Source organism: Panthera tigris, chromosome E1 (assembly GCF_018350195.1).
Source record: "Panthera tigris isolate Pti1 chromosome E1, P.tigris_Pti1_mat1.1, whole genome shotgun sequence".
Classification (NCBI taxonomy): domain Eukaryota; kingdom Metazoa; phylum Chordata; class Mammalia; order Carnivora; family Felidae; genus Panthera; species Panthera tigris.
Window position 1 is genome coordinate 32399628 of NC_056673.1, and position 19473 is coordinate 32419100.

The window sequence follows — 19473 nt, forward strand, 5'->3', positions numbered from 1 at the left end:
TACCTCTGTTAGTAGTTCTTTCAAGAAAGTCTATGGGTAATAAACTCCCATTAGTCTGATTTTTTTTTTTTTACTTCATCCTAACTCTTGAATGACAGTTTAACTGGCTACAGAATTCTAAACTGCCAGTTATTTTAACTCAACACTTTGAAGATACTACTCTGCTATCTTCTAGCTCGTATTGTTGTTGATGAGAAGCTTGCTATTTATTAGCAGCCATATGTATGCAATTTTTCCTTTTATCTGATAATGTTACTTTTTATTTGCTAATTAATATTTTGTCTTTAACCTTAATGTTCTGTAGTTTTACTAAAATGTGTATAGTTATAAATTTATTTTAATCTGCTTTCTATTTGGCACTCATCTCACTGGATTCGGCTGTGGACTATGTCTTACACTTTGGAAAATTCCCAGCCATTATCTCTTTCAATCTTGCTTCTTTGCCATTCTTTCTGTTCTCTTCTTACTGAATGCCTAGTAAATCAATATTGGTGTCTTCTAATCTGTTCCCTGTAACTCCAGACTAAAGTATCCCATCTACATCGGAAGTACGGCCTTCCAATCTCCATCCCTTTTGCTTTTGTCTGCTTATTTATCAATATCCTTTATTCTTTTTATGAATGGTATCTTCTCATTGGTATCTTTGGACATTTAAAATTCCTTATTTAAATTGTTGGCTGTGCTTTTAGCATAATTGTTTCTCACTTTTTTCTTGTTTGTATTTTTTTAAAAATTTTTTTAACAATTATTTATTTTTGAGACAGAGAGAGAGCACAAACAGGGGAGGGTCAGAGAAAGAGGGAGACACAGAATCTGAAACAGGCTCCAGGCTCTGAGCTGTCAGCACAGAGCCCGACGCGGGGCTCAAACCCACGGACCGTGAGATCATGACCTGAGCTGAAGTCGGATGCTTAACCAACTGAGCCACCCAGGCGCCCCTGCTTGTTTGTATTTTGATTTTCAGGCATCTCTTCACTGAGACTTCCCTCCTCTTTCTCCCTCCTTGCCTCATGCCCCATTTACACTCAAATTTCTCTTTCTGTCAGTTATGTATTGATCTTCACACAAGTCCTTGAGATTGCTATAATAGCACCTGGTCTCACAGGGGCAGCTCAGTCCTGTCCTCCAAGCACAGCTGCAATACTGGGAATCCAGTCAGTGAACCATCATGGAGCTTAATCTGGGCTTTGGCTGGTGAGGTGTGAGGCCATGCCTGCTTTCTCTTGGCTGTTTGGGAAAAAGCTTCACATAAGCCATCTTATCAGCAGGTGAATGTCAGCTGCAATGTGTGTTGGCCTTCTTTCACCAAGTGAGGGGCATAAGCACACCTCTGCTTTTGAGATAAAAGTTTGGTTTCTGTCTCCTGTGTCTGAGCACCAATTTTTATGGTATCACTTAAAGAAGCCACCTTCATCTGCCTGCAGACTTAAAGCCAAGCAGCTTCTGTTTAAAAATACATTTTACTCTCTATGTTCTCCCCCATTTCCTCAAATACACGTGAAAAAAAGTAAACCTTGGATTGTTGGTGTTATTCTTTTTGACTTCTAAACATCTAATTTGTGGATCCTAGAACATGACTTCTGTTCCTGTATCTACAATAATTCCTCTCTGTCCTACCTTGATAGAAAAATCTAAGATCTGGCCTCCTATCTGTTTATGCAAATAGAGATATTTTCATCTGGATGTGTGATTGAGTTATATCTGGATTTTATATTTGGTATTCCACACACACACACACACACACACACACACACACTCACTCTTGAGAATGAAAGAGAACAAATGTATACACATAGGGAAATGCAAGATTGCTAACATGGAACTCTGATGTATCGTAATAAGGTGTGCTGTGGTCTTTGTTTTTCATTTTGTTTTATTTTGTTTTGCTTTTACTTTAGCTGGATAACAATGCATGCTTCCAAAAGTAATGTTTCCTTTAATCAGGCCCAATACCCTGGAAGAGAGCCCATGAGAGCAAAGTTGATGACTGAATTCCCACGGCTTTCAAAATACTATTTTCCCTCGCTGAGCTGCCAGCCGTCAAAGGCAGAAACTATAGATTGCTAATTCATGGCTATAGTCTAAGTGGTACAGCATATTCCTTGGTCTTGAAGAAATTGAAAAAGAAATCCCAAACTGCCCATAGCTTGCAGTGGTTTCATGTTCAGAAATCAAGAGGAATTTCCGAATGGAAAATTTATGGCTGATGGAACCTAAGTAGAGTGACAGAAGCTCATATGGAAAAACTATAAACAAATCTCAAGTGAAGGTCTTACCCAAGCCTACAGATTTTATATCTTGGGCAGAGGGGTCCAAGGGCATATTTCAAAGTTAACAAACTGATACATAAAACCATTCTTGTGACAGCAAAGGCTGCCTTCCCCGGGTCTATTTAAATTGCTCTATTCCTAAGGGACAGCAGAAGCCAATATTTAATGTGTGTGTGTGTGTGTGTGTGTGTGTGTGTGTGATCTGCCTTGCTATTTGTCCTTTTTTTCTATCTTAAATCCAATTTTTTTAGTGTTCATTCTGGATTCCCCAATTTCAATGTACTTTATATTTTAGAGCAATTAGGTTCATAGCAAAACTGAGCAAGATGTACACAGTTCTCATATACCCCCACAAGCCCACTCCCTCCAGTCTCCTCCACTATCAACATCCCACACAGGGTAACATTTGTTACAATTAACAAACCTATAATGGCATATTATCACCATCCAAAGATCATAATTTTCATTACAGTTCACTCTTGGCGTGGTACATTCTAAGGGTTTGGACAAATACGTAAGGATACATATCTACCACACAGAATAGTTTTATTGCCCTAAACTCCTCTGAGTTCTGCCTAGTCATCCCTCCCTGCTCTCTACCAACCATTGGCAACCACTGACTTTTTACTGACTCCATAGTTTTGCCTTTTTCAGATTGTTATATAATTGGAATCCTGCAATATATAGTCTTTTCAGGTTGATTTCACCTAGTAATATGCATTTAAGTTTCTTCCGTGTATTTTATTTTCCTTTTTTTAAGTTTATTTTGAGAGATAGCAAGTGGGGGAGGAGCAGAGAGAGGGAGACAGAATTCCAAGCCAGCTCTGAGCTGTCAGCACAGAGCTGGATGCAGGGCTCATACTCATAAACCATGAGATCATGACCGAAGCAGAAATCAGACACTTAACTTACGGAGCCACCCAGGTGCTCCACTTTCATGTGTTTTCATGGCTTGATAGTTTTTTTTTTTTTTTTTTCTCCCAGTGCTGAGTAATTTCCCACTGTCTGGATTTACCACAGTTAATTTACCCATTCATCTTCTTCTTTTTTTTTTTTTTTTAATGTTTATTTATTTTTGAGACAGACAGAGCATGAGCGGGGGAGGGGCAGAGAGAGAGGGAGACACAGAATCCGAAGCAGGCTCCAGGCTCTGAGCTGTCAGCACAGAGCCCAGTGTGGGACTCGAACCTACGAACCGTGAGATCATGACCTAAGCTGAAGTCGGATGCTTAACTGACTGAGCCATCCAAGCACCCCATTTAATTTTTTTAAAGTTCAGTTATTTATTTTGAGAGAGAGAAAGTGTGAGCAGTGCGGTGGGGGAGAGAGAATCCCAAGCAGGCTCCTCACTGTCATCTTAGAGCCTGACATGGGGCTCGAACTCACGGACCATGAGATCATGACCTGAGCTGAAGTCGGAGGCTCAACCGACTGAGCCACCCAGGTGCCCCTACCCATTCACCTTCTAAAGGACATCTTGATTGCTACCAAATTTTGGCAGTCACAATAGAGCTGCTACAAACATCCATGTGCAGGCTTTGTGTGGACCTAGGTTTTTAATTCATATGGGTAAATATCAAAGAAAATAATTGTTGGATTGTATAGTAATAGTATGTTTACTTTTGCAAGAAATGGTCTGTCTCCCAAAGTGGCTATACCATTTTGCATTCCCACTAGGAATGAATGAAAGTTCCTGTTGGTCCACATCCTCACTAGCATTTGGTGTTGGCAGTGTTTTGAAATTTTGGCCATTCTAATAGGTGTGCAGTAATACCTCGTTATTGTTTTAATTTGTGATTCCATAAAGACACATGGTGTGGAACATCTTTTCATATGCTTAGTTGCCATCTATATATCTGCTTTGGTGAAATGTCTGTTCAAATCCTTTGTCCATTTTTTTCATCAGCTTCTTTTCTTATTGTTGAATTTTAAGAGTTATTTGTATATAACAGATAACAGTCCTTTATCATATATGTCTCATATACATATTTCCTCCCAGTCTGTGACTTATCTTCTCATCTTCTTCACAGTGTCCTTTGCAGAGCAGAAGTTTTTAATTTTAATAACATTTGCTTATCAATTATTTCTTTCATGAATTGTGCTTTAGGATTGTATTGAAAAAGACATCACCATACCCAGGGCATATAAATTGTATCCTAGGTTATCGTCTAGGAGTTGTATAGTTTCACATTTTACAAGATGTCTATGATCCATTTCGGGTTAATTTTTGATAAGCGTATAACATATGTGTTTGTTTTCTTTTTCTCCTTCTCCTTCCTCTCCCTCTTCTTTTTCACATATGAATATCTAGTTGTTGCCTCACCATTTGTTGAAAAGACTATGTCCAATCCATTGTCAAAGAACATTTGACCATATTATGGGCATCTATTTCTGGGCTCTGTTCTGTTTCATTGATCTATTTGTCTATTCTTTCACCAATACCACACTGTCTCAATTACTATAGCTTTAAAGTGAGTCTTGAAGTTGGGCACTGCCAGTACTCCTGTTTGGCTTTTCTCCTTCAATATTGTGTTGGCTATTCTAGGTCTTTTGTCTCTCCATATAAACTTGAATGACTTTGTGAATACCCACAAAATAACTTCCTGGAATTTTGATTTGGATTGCATTGAATCTATAGGTCAATTTGGGAAGAACTGACATCTAGACAAATTTGAGGTTTTTGTATCTATGTACATGGGAAAGCTCTCCATTTATTTAGTTCTTTGATTTTTTTCATCAGTTTTATAGTTGTCTCATTTAGATCTTGTACATATTTTGTTAGATTCATACCTGCATATTTCCTTTTTTTTAGGATGCTAATGTAAATGATAGTTTAATTTCAAACTCCACTTGTCTGTTGCTGTTACATAGAAAAATGATTGGTTTTTGTATATTAACCTTGTATCCAGCAATCTTTCTATAGCCACCTATTAGTCCCAGAAGTCTTTGTTTGGTTTGTTTTGTTTTGCAATTCTTTTGGATTTTCTATGTAGATAATCATGTCATCTTTGATAAAAGACAATTTTATTTCTTCCTTCTCAATCTGTATTCCTTTCATTTCCTTTTCTTGTCTTGTTGTGGTAGCTAGAGCTTCCAGTACAACAATGAAAAGAAATGGCAAGAGGAGGCATCCTTGCTTTGTTCCTGAACTTATCAGTAAAGCTTCTAGTTTCTCACTGTTAAGTATGACATTCACTATAGTTTTTGTTGTTGTTTGTTGCTTGTTTTTTCCTTTTTGTTTGTTTTTTTTTTTTCTAGACAGCCTTTATCAATGTGTAGAAGTCTCCTTCTATTCCTAGTTTGCTGAGAATTTTATCATAAAATGGTGTTGGATTTTGTCGATTGCTTTCTGCAACTATTGAAATAATCATGGGATTTTTCCTCCTTTGTTTGTGTGATGGATAACATTAATTGACTTTCTATTTGTTTTCTAATATTTTGTTTAGGGCTTTGCATCTATATTCATGGATACAGATTTGCCTCTAGTTTTCTTTTCTGGTAATGTTTTATCATGGTTTTGGTATTAGAGTAATGCTGGCCTCCTAGAAAGGGTTAAGAAGTATTCCCTCTGCTTCTATGTTCTGGAAGAGATTACAGAGAACTGGTATAAGTTCTTCCTTAACTGTTTGGTAGTATTCAACCGGTAAACCCATCTGAATCCCAAACTTTAAGATATATCTTAATGAGAGAACATCAGGAAAATGCTTAAAAACCAAAACTCTTCTTTTCTCTCTTGAGTTTTCCTTAACAACACCATCTTAATCATGCTTTGTAGTACTTGTTTCTTGCATATCAGTTTGACTTAAGATAAACACCACCTGACTCTACAAGAGTCTAGAAGTACTTAAAGCTCTAGTGAAATACTTAAAGCTCACAGCTGGGTAGTGAAGTATTTAAAGCTTTAGTGAAGTACTTAAAGTAGTACTTCAGTACTACTAGAGAAGTATTTAAAGCTCATAGCTGAATATATCACTAATGTACCACACTATTCATAAAACAAATCCCGAGTTTGATCCACTTATGGGTTAGTTAATTTTGCCGTGCTTCATGACCTTAGTGGAGCCTATGCTAAAATATATATGTTGCTCATTAGAGCACCATAGAGAGTGTTTAGACTGATCAATACAAATCTATAAACACTACCGAAGTCTAAGTTATAGACATACAAACACTGTATTTGTCAGTAGCATCTACCTTGCACACAAAAGTCACATATGTGGTAAGTTCGAGGAATGCCAACTTTCAAAGAATTCTAGCCTGAGGAAACCTATATGGTCTCAGGCAAATAACTTCTACTGTATAGTTCCATAGAACAGTGTTACATAAATTTAATCTTAATTTTGTGCTTATCTTATGCATTCACATCAACAAATATTCAAGTTGTTGCCATAGCTGAGATGTTGTTCTTGTTGGAAGGGATACAAACATACACGTGTTGTTGACCCTTTACACAAGGAGCTTTGGATCAAGTAAGGGCGAAAAGACAGATTAATTAAAAAATGAAAAGTAAGTTGTGATATTTTAATAAATAACCAATAAAGTGCTAGAGCTTAATAGATAAACAGAAAAATAATTTAGATTGGAGACAATAGCCAAAGGTTTATTTCAAGAAGTAAAGCTTAATATGCTTTATAAAACAGATGAACTTCCTAATAGGTGAATATATCTGGATTTCTGCATATTATAATGTTTGAAGGAGTATTTATCCAGAAGCTTCAAGTACTAACTTGGATTGATTTTCAAATTAAAGCTGTCACTGTGCATTACATTTTTCAGAGGCAGCACAGTATTTAAAACAGTGACATTTTTAATGCATTTTATCACATAATTAAAGTTCCTTTGTGTAGACCAGGTTTTATCTTAATCTAGTCCAATTGACAAGAATGCATTATTCCTACATCTTGCATAATGACAGTGATGATGAAGAAGAAGATGATAATGGTAATAGTGAACAGTTACTGAGTGTTTCACAGGTATCAGACAGTATGCTAATGCTGTTATACAATACATGTAATACCTTTCTAATTCTACAAAAATTCTAGAAGGCAGATCATATCAGTATCTCTTCTTTATGGATAATAAGACTGAAACAAATAGTACCTCATTACAGATAAGTCCTACTTTAAGAATTGTAAATATATGAAAGGTGAGTTCTGAACATACAATAAAATGAGCAGTGACTGTTTGCTTTCGAAAAGCAAACAGTTCAATTATCAACATTTTTGGCAACTAATTTTCCAGACACTGATGTGGATGCTGAGTTATGAAGAAAACAGAAATATGCCCCTGTCCCCAGGAGACTACTATATAAGAAATCTGAAAAACAAACAAAGAAAACAATGACAATATGATACATATAATATGAAGAATTAGAAGTAGTAAAGTACAGATAATAAATAGTGCCTCCACTCCTAACAGTCTCATACACTGTTTTTTGGAATTTGGGATCTGCAGTCAAATTGATTTGCCATTGGCATTTATCAACAAAAAGTTGTCTAGAAATTAAAAACATAATCATAATATATCACTTGGTAAAAAGTGAACAGTATTTACATAATCAGAATTAATCAGAATTTTTAAAATGTTTTGATGTTGGTATCTTTATCTATAAAATGGTAATAATATTTCTGAAAATAATATTTCCATGAAAAACTGTTGTAAGAATTAAACAATATGATGTATGGAATGTGCTTGGTAGAGTACTTAGCATATAGACATAGTTCATAAATTGTACCCATTACAAAATGAATTCTCAGACACGTGAGAACCTACACAATTCATAAAGTGAGAAAGCAAGAATAAGAAATGACCATTAAAAATTGTAAATCCCGGGGCGCCTGGGTGGCTCAGTCGTTTAAGCATCCGACTTTGGCTCAGGTCATGATCTCGCGGTCTGTGGGTTTGAGCCCCGCATCGGGCTCTGTGCTGACAGCTCGGAGCCTGGAGCCTGCTTCGGATTCTGTGTCTCCCTCTCTCTCTGACCCTCCCCCATTCATGCTCTGTCTCTCTCTGTCTCAAAAATGAATAAACATTAAAAAAAAAATTGTAAATCCCATAAAAGAAGTTTAACACTGTCAGTAAAACTGTTTGATGACACAGTAAACAATACTTCCCACAGATTTAAAAAAATACAAAAACAGGAGATAAAATATACGAAAATTAAGAAAATAGTAAAGAGATCCAACATCCAACTAACAGGGACTAGAGAAAACAGGAGATGGGTGTTCTCTAAAAATTAATGTGTCCCAGAACTAAAGGGCATAAATCTATTTATGGTCCTACAGAGAGCACAATACAATAAATGAGGGAAAATAAAACACCCACATTAAAGCATGTCATACTAAAACTTTACCATAACTGGGTAAGGTGCTAAAAGATTCCTGAAAACAAAGGCAAAACAAGGCAAAAGATCAGGATGGCATTATACTTAGAAACACTGAAAGGTAAGAGACAATGGAACAATGACTACAAAATTATGAAGGATAATACTTTCTAAACTATCATTCTTGACCAAACCTATTATCAATAAAGTACAAGAGAGAGACAAAGACATTTTAAGACATCAATAATCTCAGGTTCCTGGGTGGCTCAATCAGTTAAAAATCTAACTCTTAGTTTCAACTCAGGTCATGATCTCATGGTTGGTGAGTTCAAGCCCCACTTGGGGCTCTGTGCTGACAGTGTGGAGCCTGCTTGGGATTCTCTCTCTCCCTCTCTCTCTCTGCACCTCCCCCACTCACTTTCTTTGTGTCTAAAATAAACTTAGTAAAACTTTTTTAAAAAGATATCAATGATCTCAAGATTTTTGCCTCCCATCCACTCTTGATTAATAGGTATTGTTACAAAGTTAAGAAATAAAATAAGAAAGAAGCAGCTCTATTCTAGGAAATAGGGCTTAACACAGAAGAGCTGTCTAGAAAAGACTGTATTTAGTGAAACAAAGAATGGTAGAAAGCTGTGCAGCCATAACCTATAGAAGAGCCCAATAGATTGGGGCAGAAAGATAGAACAATTCTCTAGGGAGCTACTCAGGTCAGTGGGGAATAAATAATATGTATGTAAACAAGGGAATATGAGAAGTTTCCTCATGCATTTGGATATTTGGAAATTATATAATTTAAATTTTATTTGAAAATTCTGAAAATAATACTAGTAGGTGTTTGGAAGATCTGTTTAAGAATTTAGAAAAAAATATATTAATTTTCACATAAAACACCAGACAAAAAAATGAAACACAAAATTTAGGAAGAGCCAAGAGTTGTATAGGAAAATGAACATTATTGTAATATATTATTTGGTGGCAACAAATGAACAACATTTATGAATAAGAATAATGCTACTATGACTACGAAATGCCAAAAATTCCATGAAGTTGAGTCAGGTTTGGAAGGTTCCGGAAAGGAAGCATGGAGGATGTGAGGTGGGCCAATAAGAGAATTAAATGTTTACCTATCACGAATGAAATCTGAAATCCTTTAATACAAATAGCAGTAGAAGCAAATTGCTTTGAAACACAGAATGGTGGCTTCTGAGAGGTAGTTCTGGGCAGTGCAATGTCATGGGAAGAAAACGGTCCCTTTTTGATGAGTCTGATAACATTATTTGCAATTTAGTATGTGTGGTGCCTAAGTGAGCACAACATTATTTGCAATTTAAATGATGTGTATACTTGTATAACTCTCATAAAAATTTAAAAATACATTTCATTTTTTTTAATTTTTAAATTCATTTTGAAAGAGAGAAAGAGAACAAGTGGGGGAGGGGGGAGAGAGAGAGAGAGAGAGACAGAGAGAGAGAGACAGAGAGAGAAACCCAATCGGGTTGACAGCACAGGGCCTGATGCAGGGCTTGAACTCATAAACTGCGAGATCATGAGCGAGATCATGACCTGAGCTGAAATCAAGTCAGATGCTTAACTAACTAAGCCACCAGGTGTCCCAAAAATACATTTAAAAATATTAACTAAAATTGTAGTTTCCCAGAGGAATAAATGAATCACAGGTTTTGACCTGCTCACCTTCATTCTTTAAATCACTAAATCAAGTTTACCTTCTGTATCTGCTGAGTGAGTTTAATGTGATTTTTAGGACCTGTATCCCTCCCCCCGACTCCCCACACCCAATGCCTATATACACCAAACTTATTTTCACCTGCCTTCAGATGCTTCAGATGTCATTAATGGACATAAAATCCTTTTCTTGTATAATTAATAATAATGTACCTTAATTCAAATGCATTTATAAAGTTTCTCTCAGATATGAATGCATTTCCTTGTAACAGTAATTATTCAGCAAGTCAGCCTGATTAGGTTGTTGTATGAGATGGTTCAACATTTCCAGAACGTTACCTGTGACAGTAATTTTGGAAAAAGAGAACCCAGCATAACTGGAACTTTGCCATGCTAGTTGAGCATTTTCAGCTTTTAGTACAGTGACCTCACCCCTGATGAATATCAGAATCACCTGAACTCAGAGTGAAAGATAAATATAACAGGACAGCCCTGAAAACAGAAAAGGATTAGATGAGGTTTCATTCTTAATTTTTTAATATTTATTTATTTACTTATTTATTGAGAAAGAGAGAGACAGAGTGTGAGCGGGGGAGGGGCGGAGAGAGACGGAGACACAGAATCTTAAACAGACTCCAGGCTCTGAGCTGTCAGCGCAGAGCCTGATGCGGGGCTCGAACCCATGAACTGTGAGATCATGACCTGAGCTGAAGTCAGATGCCCAACCGACTGAGCCACCCAGGCGCCCCTAGATAAGGTTTCATTCTTGCCCAAAACATCTTTTACGGAGAATTATTGCCTCCAGAGAAGCTACTCAAGGAACCAAAGTCTGAGAGATTTTTTTTTTTTTTTATGAGGTCTGGTGTCAAAACAAAACAAAACAAAACAAACAAAAAAACAAGAAACAAAACAAAACAAAACAAAAACCCCAAAAACCCTGAAACAACTAGATCCCTTTAGTGCTGAATAAAAATATGAAGAGAAAAAAAGACAAAAAGATATGGAGAGAGAGAGGAATTTTCCATCGCTTGTGAGGCTGAAGGTGTAAAGGATGTGTCTGAGTGGCCACAATAGGCTATCTGCAAGCCAAGCCAAAATTATAAGGAAAGAAGCTTACAAGAGGTGCAATTTGGGCATTATGTTTGAAGAGAGGGCAGAAGTTTTGATATGTTCATCATGCAGAGTGGGCCAACAAGGTATCAAGAAATAGAGAACAAGATTGCACAGAAAATAGTGCTAGTCCAGTTGAAGATGGTGATCACTAATCTGCCCTTACTCTCTTCTTTGTCAACATGTAGCTTTGGGAAAGTCACTGACCCATCCAGGTCTTAGTTTCAAAAATGCAAACAAATGTTCCTGTCTTTGTCTGTGATGTGAAGGAGCTAAATCGTGCCCCAGTTAATCCATCCAACATGTAACATTAGTATTTCATCATTAGTAGGTCATTGCATATAAGGCTTGAGAAGGAAAATGAAAAGGTTGACAAGGCAAATCCCTGCTAACAAGTGCTTTGGGGTCTTTGCAGAGAAATCCATCCTTACAAGACTCGGACACTCTGTGTCCAAGCATCATATTGACTATAATGGTTTTTTTTTCAGGTTAGAAGACATACTAAGTATTATAATTGATGAGATTTTTCTGGCCCTCAAATCAGTGTTTTTCAGGGCTTTGGGGACTTAATGAAATGCTGCCTGATATTTTTCTTCTCGTGCTGTATGTTTCCTATCAGATTTCCTACTGCAGCATTTTGATTATTTCTGTTTTGAAGCTTCTTCCTCCAAATTGCTTTCTGGGGCGGGGATCTGCAAGGAGATAAAAGTATGGTTTGTAATCTTACAGAGTGATTCAGGGATTAGGGCCCTGGCACAGAATCCCTTGCTTATATCCTGCTTACCTTGCCTTATGAAACTCTGTTCAAAATGTCCAGGGTTTCATCTGGGATGATAACACAGGATAGCAGAGAACCGTTTGCTGGAACTTTGAAATTGGCAGCTGTCCTTTGTTGCTTTTCCTTTGATGTAAGCATTTAACTTTTAGTACATGAACATCAGTGTCACTTAGGGAGTTTAAAAAATATAATTGTCTAGGCCTTACCCTTGGAGATTTAATTGGTCTTGGGTATGTCCAAAATATGTTTGTTTGTTTGTTTGTTTGTTTGTTTGTTTTTCCAAGTTTTCCAGGTATTTTTCAGGGGCAGTCAGGATTGAGATCTCCCTACGCTAAGGGAATAAGTTATAGAAATTGTAGAATACTTTGGGAAAGAGTGTAAAGCATCTTCTCTGATTCAAAATGCTAAAAAAAATTCCCCCAAGATTTTCTAAATCAAGAACATCCAGTGATATAGAGTGGAGGAGGTACATTCAAGAGAAGGTAGATTAATAATGCTTAGGATTGGGAGGGAGAGTGGATGTAGAGGGGAGAATGGAGAGTTTGGGTGAAGGTTCTTTAAAATCTGAGATTTCCCCAGAGTACAGAAATTGCATGCAAGATTTCTATATGAAGCTCTCCATAACAGATTTTAAGAAAAATTAGGTGTATTTAAAGTCACTGTTGATATTTTGCAGGTCCCCTTAACATTGCACTTGCTATGAGTGTCATTTCAGCCAAGGGCCTGTGGGCCAGTGCTAATTTGCATGCCTGATCCCTTGATACTAACAGACATCAAAGCTTTGGAATGCTTCTTCTATGAGTAAGACTCAGCTGAAATACAGATGAGTTTTTGATTTTTGGAAATAGGGCATTCAGAATGGCAATATCCTGTTCAGAGGTTGATTAACTGTCTGCCTGATTCTGGGCTGGGTCCTTTATCCTACATCTGAGAGCTCAATGGTTCAAAGAAATCAAAATTATCTTTATGGCCCATCCTCTTTCTCTAATGCCCCTGCCTCTGAAAATATCCTGTCCCTTGGGCTTCAGGTATCTGTTTGACCTTGCTGTTTTCTTTCTCCCAAACTGTGTGACTTCTCTGTCTCATTGTTTCTGGGTTTGCCACAAGTTTGAAGATTTCTAATGGCAGAGTCACACATACAGCATCTGGAGACTTAAGAACTGTGCAAAGTTAAAGCAGGAGTTTGGCTTGAGGCGAATCCCTTGTGAGCAGTCAGGAATGCCATTCATTTCTAATTCTTGCTTCTCTAAACCCACAGGAAATAAATATGAGTAATATAGCCAGAGGATAGAGCTCTGGATCCTTAATGGTGGTTCCCTGATGTGGGAAATCACCCTTACTTTTCCCACCTGATACAAATAGCCATTTTAATTTATCTCTGAAGCAGAATTGAGGGCGATTGCCCTTTTTTTCCCTTTTTTTCTGCTGCTGCAAAGGGAAAAGAGAGGGTCTCTTGAGTGTTCTTTCCCATGGAAGGGCTTTAGCTAAAGAGAAAGCCTGCTGATTGTATACTTAATTTACATGCATTGGAAGGACTGATTCCTTCCCCTGCTAATTGGTGTGTGGTCCATTAATGTTGTAAGTCCTGGAGCAGCCCCTCTCCTGGTCAGTCACTTAAAGAAGCAGAGCCTGGGGAAATGCAAATTTCCATCCAGCTCTGCAGAGGAATGAAACTGTAGGAAGAGAAATGAACTGAGAACTTGTACATAGTCACCAAAATGAATTTTAATTTAGTTTCAGATTCATAATCTCTGTTAATGTAATCACTATTTGGTGTTCTGTGAGATTTTGGGTGAATTATTTTGTTTTACAATTGGTTACTACACAGTGTTTATTTTTTTAAATAAAAATTTATTTTATTTATTTATTATTATTTTTTTTAAATTAAAACTTCTAAAAGCTAGAAAGTTGTCCTGAAATCCTTGAAGGAGGTATAATCTTCTTTTTGAGGATTGGGCTCTCTGGGAACAATATAATGTACTATAGTCACTTTAATCCTAAAACCTCTCCAAACCAGTTCCTGAGTGTGCTGGGCACTTAAGGATTATCTGCCCCTAGGCATTTAAGGGTCTCCAGTGTTTCTCTCTGTCAGCTTTCTGTTATTTGATGTCTCAACTTGTTTTCTGTCAAGTCATTTTTAGGGTGGTTATTACCAAACTCCATTGTTCAACTTATTGAAAACCTGCAAAATGTGGAAAAAATACTCAAGTTTGAAACCAAACTCAAGACAACCAAATACCTGCTTGTCTTCTATTTGCTGATAACAATTTGTGTGGCTAGTTGATTAATATTGAAAACCCTTCTTTTCTTCATCGTATATAGAATTAGGATTAAATGAGATGTTTATTTATTTATTTATTTAATTAAAAAAAATTTTTTTTTTTTTTTAAATTTTTTTTTTTCAACGTTTTTTATTTTTATTTTTGGGACAGAGAGAGACAGAGCATGAACGGGGGAGGGGCAGAGAGAGAGGGAGACACAGAATCGGAAACAGGCTCCAGGCTCCGAGCCATCAGCCCAGAGCCCGACGCGGGGCTCGAACTCACGGACTGCGAGATCGTGACCTGGCTGAAGTCGGACGCTTAACCGACTGCGCCACCCAGGCGCCCCTAAAAAAAAATTTTTAATGCTTATTTATTTTTGAGACATAGATCATGAGCAGAAGGGGCAGAGAGAGAGGGATACACGGAATCTGAAATAGGCTCCAGGCTGGCAGCACAGAGCCTGATGCGGGGCTCAAACTCACAAAATTGTGAGATCGTGGCCTGAGTCGAAGTCAGACACTTAACCAACTGAGTCACCCACGTGCCCCATAATGTTTATTTATTTTTGAGAGAGAGACAGAGCGTGAGCAGGTGAGGGGCAGAGATGGAGACACAGAATCCAAAGCAGGCTCCAGGCTCTGAGCTGTCAGCACAGAGCCTGACACGGGGCTCGAACCCACAAACCGTGAGGTCACAACCTGAGCGGAAGTCGGACGCTTAAGTGACTGAGCCACCTAGGCGCCCTGAGATAGTGTATTTAGAGGATCTAGCACAGAGTCAAGCCCATGGCAAGAGCTAAACACATGGTAGGTTTGACCATGACTTCTGCAACTACCATGAATTAAAGTGCCGGGTGGCCATCAACCAGAAAGTCCTAAGAAGCAACTTTCTGAGATAACAGGTATGTTCTAGGTCTTGATCTAGGTGATGGCATTGCTTTATGTCTCTGCCTAAGTCATTTAATTATGTAAAGGTTCATTAAGCTGTGGGCTTAAAATTTATGCATCCTACTAATTTTAAAGATGTGTTTTGGGGCGCCTGGGTGGCGCAGTCGGTTAAGCGTCCGACTTCAGCCAGGTCACGATCTCGCGGTCTGTGAGTTCGAGCCCCGCGTCAGGCTCTGGGCTGATGGCTCGGAGCCTGGAGCCTGTTTCCGATTCTGTGTCTCCCTCTCTCTCTGCCTCTCCCCCGTTCATGCTCTGTCTCTCTCTGTCCCAAAAATAAATTAAAAACGTTGAAAAAATATATATATATATAAAAAAAAGATGTGTTTTGTGAAAGCAGTTTATTATCACTTAATTGCTCTGACTTCAGAATCTTCCTAAACATTAATGTGATCATCTTAATAAAAGTGATATATTAGTAGAGTATATAAATATAAACCAGGGCAGTCAGAAGACAATGTATGTGTCCATATGTATGAGTGAGAAGGTAGCAGTTTGAAAGTTATAATATGTAGTTTGCTTAGATTATAAACGTATTTTCACCGTAGAAAATTTGCACAATGAAAACTTAAAAATTACCACCAAAGTCATAGAAAATAACTCCAGTTGTCATCATTTAGAGAAGACCAGTGTTAATATTTTCTAAGTAATCTTTTTGCACATAAACATATATACACATATACATGTCATATATGTTTAATAATGCTGTACCTTACTGGTGTCACATACTATTTTTATTTATGATGTATTATTATATTCCCTCTATTTCAGATACTTTTATATTATTTTTAATGTCTGCAGAGAAGTTCATATATAAACATATAATTTATAAATTTTTACTCTGACATTTAGATTAGTTCTCCTTTTGATTTAATTATTGTTGCCTTGCAATAAACTTTTTTTTGGTAAAACACTGAGTAAACCTACTTAGAAGTAGAATTGCTGGACTAAAATATATGTACATTGTAAAACTTTTGATAGCTATATCCAAATTACCCTTCCAAAAACTTATAGTTATTTACACTCCTCCCTACAGTGAATCACAGGCCATTTTTTCACATACTTGCCAGTGCTGAACACTAAAAAAAACCCCAAACTTTGCCAAAGAAATAGGCAAAATGCAACCTTTTCGATTATATTGCTTTGGTTACTAGTAAGGTTAATTTTTTTTAATTTTTGTTTTTATGTTTATTCACTTTTGAGGGAGAGGGAGAGAGAGAGAGAGAGAGAGAGAGAGAGAGAGAGAGTGAGAGAGACCATGTGGGGGAGGGGTAGAGAGAGAGGGAGACACAGAATCAGAAGCAGGCTCCAGGCTCTAAGCTGTCAGCACAGAGCCTGATGTGGGGCTTGAACCCATGAACCGTGAGATCATGACCCGAGCTGAAGTCAGACACTTAACTGACTGAGCCACCCAGGCACCCCTCATGAGGTTAAATTTATATATAAAGGTATCTTTTATATATATATATATATATATATATATATATATATATATATAAAGCTCCAGGCTGATAGCACAGCCTGACGCAGGGCTCGAACTCACAAAATTGTATATATATATACACACACACACATATATATAATTTTAATTGTATATATATATATAAATATAATTGTATAATTTTAATTGTATATATATATATATTTTTTTTTACCTTCTATAATTCCTACATATATGTTTACTTTACTTTATCACAGTCTTAAGCCAATTGTAATTATGTAGTATGAACCTGTTACATGTTTAGGACCTCAGGATTTTACACGGAGAAGGAGCATTATAAATTGCAACAGGATTTGGTCCAAGGACAACAGCTGGCTACAACTCCACATGAGGTCACATTTTCAAAATTCCCCAGCAACACAGCTCAGTAGAGGTTTCCCTGGTGAAAGTAGTGGGTTGTCTTCTTCTTCAGTGAAACACAGTTGTCAAACCCTAGGGGATTTTTTTAAAAAAAATTTTTTTAATGTTTATTTATTTTTAGAGAGACAGAGACAGAATGCAAGTGGGTTAGGGGCAGAGAGACAGGGAGACACAGAATCCGAAGCAGGCTCCAGGCTCTGAGCCGTCAGCACAGAGCCCGACTTGGGGCTCCAGCTCACGAGCTGTGAGATCATGACCTGAGCTGAAGTCGGACGCTCAACCAACTGAGCCACCCAGGTGCCCCAAACCCTAGGGGATTTTAAGGGAAAATGAAGTGATCCTTCTCTCTCAGCTCTGTTGGGGAACAATTTGCAAGACCCAAATATAGGAAACAACTTTTTCCTTCTCTTTTTCTGACCAATATTTCGGAGATCTGACCACTGAGCCAAGGACAAAACCATGATATGCTAAATGTATGAAAGGATTGCCCCCAACACATGCTGTTTGGGAATTTGCACATAGCAGTGGGAACAGGGACAAAAAAAGGGCCACCCCTTGAATGTGCTGGGTCCCAGTAAATATTTTGGGGGGAGGGGGTCTTTTCACTGCATAACACTTTGAGTAAATGGTGCCTTATTAAATTCATGGGCCGTGTGAGGTATAGTGATTCATTGATAAAGAGCTAGCAAGATTGGTAAAGAAGAAGCATATATTCACTTTCCTATGTCCTATCAGTTAGGATATGTGAAGAATCTTTATAGTACTTAAACACCACCTTTTCCTGCACAAATCCAAGAACCACCTCTTTGCCAATCTCTCTCTCTGTTTTCCCCTTGTATGTCAAGTCTGCAATTCCTGGCTAACTTTACATCTCCTAACATAAAAAAAATAAAACAGAAATAAAACAAATAAAACAGAAGTAACACTGTTATTGGCCACAGTGACACTGCCCTTTGGAATCTGTGTGTGTTGCAATATTATAGATCCTGCTGCCTCTGCAATTCCTAATCGCATTTACTCAATACTGGCGACATACTCATGATGCTGCAACCTCTGCTCTATCACCAGGGACCACTGAGGTCCAGTGATTCTTTCAAGGTTTTTACTCTGCTTTGTTGACGATGACCACAAATGCAATTTTATCCAGAGTATGCAGGAAAATGTCAACAATTTTACCCAGAGTAGGTAAGAAAATGCGAACATTTTCCTGTCATGTTAAATTTATTATTTGGAATTTCCTTGAATAAACGTAAAACCACATCTTTCCTGGATTTTTTTTTTAATGTTTACTTATTTTTGAGAGAGAGAGAGAGAGACAGAGCGCGAGTGGGGGAGGAGCAGAGAGAGAGGGAGACACAGGATCCGAAACAGGCTCCAGGCTCTGAGCTGTCAGCACAGGGCCCGACGCGGGGCTCCAACTCGCAAACCGTGAGATCATGACCTGAGCCGAAGCTGGACGCTCCACCGACTGAGACACCCAGGCGCCCCTTTCCTGGAATTCTTTAAGCCATAATCACTGCATTTCTAGAATGGCCTCTTTCAATTTTGACCATACCTCTAGAGTGGTTCCATTCATGCAAGGGATGTCTCTCCCTCTAATCATGGACGAGGCCCAACTCAGGAGAGAATAACATCCTTAATGACAGACATCAGAGAAAAGAGCAGAAGAGCCCCTTTAGTTACATAGCAATGGTTTTAAAATCCTTGAGGAGATGAACCACAGCCACTCCAGGGGACAGCTACACCCTGGGGGCGGAGCTAGCAATGGGTGTGGCTCGAGAGCCCAGCTTTCAGCACTAGAGGGCACATGGGTTAAAGACATGTGCCACCACTCCTGCCGTCCCCAGTCCTGTTGCTCTTGTGTGCTGTTGTCAGAACACACACTGGTGAGCACCAACACATAAGTCCACACGTGTAGCCTAAGCCCAAGAGTCAGCTATGAGCCGTCTCATCGGTAGCCCTCAACTCATCATACGGGCAATGAAGGTGAGTGAGACTCGCCCCAAATCAGCACATGGCAGCCCAATCTCACACAACCTTGGCGAAAACAAATATTGCACTGGACTATGTGAGTAATCTGATTACTGGTCTGCCCTTGTGGGGTTAACATAGATATTAATGTTTTTGTTTCTTGTTCTGGTCACAAAATTGGCATATGCTCATTAAAAAGAAACGGACATATTCTAAAGGTAGCAAAAGAGAAGTCAATTAGAATGGCGTAATTCAATGTTAATGCCC

At 38.0% G+C, this 19473-nt stretch overlaps 1 long non-coding RNA gene across 4 annotated transcripts in view; it reads right to left on the reverse strand.

Moving 5' to 3' along the window:
- LOC102969376 overlaps positions 1-19473 on the reverse strand; it is a 167359-nt gene that overhangs the window by 126539 nt on the left and 21347 nt on the right. For 2 of the 4 annotated variants that reach the window (XR_006211180.1, XR_006211177.1), the window contains one exon: positions 17095-17307. The exons of the other annotated variants lie outside the window; for them this stretch is intronic. This is a non-coding gene — a long non-coding RNA (uncharacterized LOC102969376). Of the gene's footprint in view, positions 1-17094; positions 17308-19473 lie in introns of those variants that run through there. 4 annotated transcript variants of the gene reach the window in all.